We start from the raw sequence: 4,397 nt of genomic DNA, 5'->3' as shown, positions 1-4,397 counted from the left end.
CATAATATCCTAATCTAGTATGATCCGATTGTTTGGTTGTTTTTTGTTGCATACTAGATCAATCTTCTAGGGTTGATTTCATCCATATATATATAACATGATTGTGTAGAAAACACTTGCTGAAGACAAGCATGGCTCGGTCTTAAATACCGCATGACTTGGTCTAACCGATTACATGAGTTCTCATTTAACTCTATATATTATAGATGTCAGAAATCAACTATTATGAATACACGGCACTCAATGCCTCTCGTGACAATTATTTACAATGGGCTTTGGACACTGAGATTATCCTAAAGGAAAAAGGGGCTTGGTGAATCTATTGTGGAAGAAAACAATGTCACCAGAAGAGAAAGATATAAGGCGATTACTAACATACGCCATCACCTCAATGAGAGTCTCAAAATCAGTACCTCACTATTAAGAATCCTCTGGACCTCAGGACGGTGCTATTACCCAAAAGCCCGATTCGATCGAAAGAATCTCAGATTCCAGGAATTCAAATCCATGAATGAGTATAACTCAGCACTATTTAAAATAGTGTCAATACTGAGATTCCGTGATGAGGAAGTTACTGAGAATGACTTGCTAGAGAAAGCATTCTCGACCTTTCACACAAACAATATATTGCCTCAGCAACAATATCGTGAAAAAGGTTTTTACCACATATGCAAGTCTAAACTCTTGTTTTTGGGGAGGACTCCTCTGTAGAGAGTGCTAAGGAGTGAGGCTTTGGAGAAACCGTGATGAGAACATTGATTCTGATATGCTACTTGCTGAGCAAAACAATGAGTTATAAATAGTGAAATGAGACCTCCTGGTCCTACCCCATCATCAGAAGCCCATTGGGCTGAAGAGCCTAAAGAGCCTAAAGAGACTAAAGAGTCTAACCACGTCCAAAGAGATAAGTATCATGGCAATTATAATTTATATGATCAAGGAAACCATTCATATGGTTAAGGCCGCCGACCCGACTTTGGTCGTAATCGAGTTAGAGGCCGTGGTATACCCAAACCACAACACTCAAATAAACTTGTTTGCCACTGATGAGGAATGGGGAAACCATTGGACTAAGACGTGCATGACACCTAAGCATCTCGTTGATCTCTATCAAGAGAGTTTGAAAAGAATCTAGAAGCTCATTTAGTTCATCACGATGGTGAAGAAGATTTCGACCATGAGATAGATGACTATGAGAATTCAATAAACGAAATATCTAAAGACATGGTTCATTAGCCAAATTGCGGGTATAGCTAAATTTAGTGAAGGCTAAGGGCAGGCCCATGGCAGGGCCATATTCCCAAGGGCACGCATCCTCAGATGCTTCATATTCACCCAGCCCAAAGGGGCTTGTTGAGTTTCAAAGAAATGTGTTTGAATGGTTTCCACATTGAAACTTAGGGTGAAGGGAACAAAGGATTCCCATATATTACTAAGAGCACCCAAGACCATGAGAAGGTCTTAGAGACTATACCCGCGTCATAGACCTTTACTATGCCAAGGTCAATATGATAAAGGCTAATACAGTAAACAAAAGGGTTTACTAAGAGATTCAGTAATGGCATGACCGGCTTGGTCAGCCTCCTAACATGATTCGTAAAGCTGATATTAAAATCAAAAGGGCACACCCCTTAAGGACCTCACGTGTATAGCATGTACACAAGGGAAACTCATACAAAGGCCATCACCAGTCAAAGCAACTAGAAACTTGGTGTTTGCTAGATTGCTGGCCCAGACCATAAGTCTGTGAGCCCACATACTTAAGACTATATGTCTAGATAATGCTGGTAAATTATGTCCCAAGCGTTTTATGGCTACAGTATGTCCATGAGGGGGAGAGTAGTATACCCCGTGGCACATGTCCATACTTGAACTCACAGTAGCTGATTGGGGACACGCAATATTACATGCAACAAGAGCTTATACGCATCAGGCCATTCTAGTGAGCATAGATATTCCCCATCCCAATTGCTAACGGGTCATGAGCAGACGTTTCCCATCTTAAGACATTTGGGTGTTCAGTCTATGTACCCATTGCACCACCACAGAGAGCAGATAATGGGACCTCAAAAGGGGATGGGAATATACGTTAAAAATGATTCTCCCACCATCATTAAGTATCTCGAGCCAAAGGCCATATACAAGGATTGTCATCTCAATGAATCCGTTTTCCCAACACTGGGTGGAGAGACTAACAAGCTGGTCAAAGAACTTATATGGAATCAAACATCCTTCACATGGCAAGATCCTCGGACTCCATCAGAGATCCAAAAGACTATGTATCTGCAAAAACTAGCTAAAACAGTTGCCAAGATTCCTATAATGACCCAAAGAGAGTAACAAAATCGTACATACCAGCTTGTAATGCACCAGTATGTATTGATGTTCACAAGGAACACAATCAAGTTGCTACAGAGGCTACAACACGTAAGAAACGTGGTAGACCCAAAAGGTTTCAAAGACAAGAACCCTCGGAAATCAAAGAAAGGTGCAAGGGAAACCGAGAAGGTTCAAGAAACCATAGACATGGACGGCTAATAGACATAACCCTAAGGTACCAATCAATGAGGTTTGGGACGCCAAACCTCAAGGTCCTGAAGGTGTAAAGAGATCTCTATAAACTATATCATGTCTAGAATACAATGGAACCGAAAAGATGTCGACATCAATGATAAAATATTTGCGTACAAGGTAGCAACTAAAATGAATGAGGATCAGGAGCCCACGTCTATACTAGAGTGCACTCAAAGACCTGATTGATTAAAATGGTACAAGACCATAAAACGTGGAGCTAATAATCATTAAGAAGAAGAATGTGTTTGGTCCAATACGAAGGACACCATTCAATGTAAAGCCAGTGGGACAAATGAGTCTTTGTGATTATGTGAAATAAACATAGTGAAAGCGTGATATATCAGACACGGCTTGTCGCACAAGGATTCACACAAAGACCAGAAATAGAGGAGATATACTCCCCTGTGGTGGATGCTAAGACATTTAAATCTTTGCTAAGTCTGGCTATATAAAAGATAAAGATTTGCGGCTAATGGATGTAATGCCTGCATATTTATATAAGTCCACTGGATAATATATGAGATTACCAGAGGGTATTGAGCTCAAAGATAAGAAAGATTCTCGAGAACAGCACTGCATAAGGCTGGACAAATCCTTATATGGACTGAAACAAAGCGGACGTATGTGGTATAACCGGTTAAGCGAATATCTCATCAGAGAAGGCTATAAAAATGATCCGATCAGTCCATGTATTTTTATCAAGAAGTTTGCAAACAAAGGATTTGTAATCATAGCAGTGTATATGAATGATTTAAACCTCTGGGTAATCGACCAAACAGTTGAGTATATCTAAAGAAAGAATCTGAAATGAAAGACCTAGGCAATAATTAAGTTCTGTTTGGGATTACAACCTGAGTACGTGAATAATGGAATCCTTGTGCATCAAATGGCATACACTGAAAGAGTACTCAAGGAAATTTAATAAGGACCAGGCCCGCCCATTGACCAGGCCCAATGGTGGTGAGAAGCCTCAGATTGGATAGTGATCCATTCAGTCCGGAAATGCCATACCTCAGTGCCATAGAAGTTCTAATGAATTTGGCTAGACACACTAGACCAAACATTTGTTTTGCCGTGAGTCTCCTGTCTAAATTTAGTTCATGATCAACCCAAAGGCGCTGGAAAGGTTTAAAGGAAGGTTTGATTAAATTTTAAAGTTTATTCTTCCTGCGTTGTGTACTTGGGTTTATTCTATACTGATCTAACCAAAGAAGGTCCAGTTTGCTTTGGTTTAGTTTGATTTGCTAATGCAGGATATTCATAAGATCAGATTATGGTATGGTCAATGAATAGGAACTATGTGTGGCTTGATCCCTTCCAAGGGTACGTAGGCAGCCTTCCTTAAGGCGCATCTACTACTACATCAAAGATCATCATATTTGAAGACAACGCAGCCTGTATTGCTCAACTCAAGGATGACTACACTAAGAGAGACCGGACGAAGCACATTTTGCCAAAGCTCTTATTCACTCATGAATTACAGAAGGACGGTCAGGTCAAAGTTCAACAGATCCGGTCAAGTGAGAATTCAGCCGACCTATTCACCAAATCATTGCCGACTTCAACGTTCCGGAAGCTCATTCATCAGATCGGGATGCGCGGACTTAAGGATCTACAGGGTTCAGGGTTCAGGGTTCAGGGTTCAGGGTTCAGGGTTCAGGGTTCAGGGTTCAGGGTTCAGGGTTCAGGGTTCAGGGTTCAGGGTTCAGGGTTCAGGGTTCAGGGTTCAGGGTTCAGGGTTCAGGGTTCAGGGTTCAGGGTTCAGGGTTCAGGGTTCAGGATTCAGGGTTCAGGGTTCAGGGTTCAGGGTTCAGGCTTCAGGG

This window comes from Arabidopsis lyrata (assembly GCF_000004255.2).
Source record: "Arabidopsis lyrata subsp. lyrata unplaced genomic scaffold ARALYscaffold_5, whole genome shotgun sequence".
NCBI classification, from domain to species: domain Eukaryota; kingdom Viridiplantae; phylum Streptophyta; class Magnoliopsida; order Brassicales; family Brassicaceae; genus Arabidopsis; species Arabidopsis lyrata.
The sequence above is the reverse complement of the archived record's forward strand: the minus strand, read 5'-3'. Positions refer to the sequence as shown.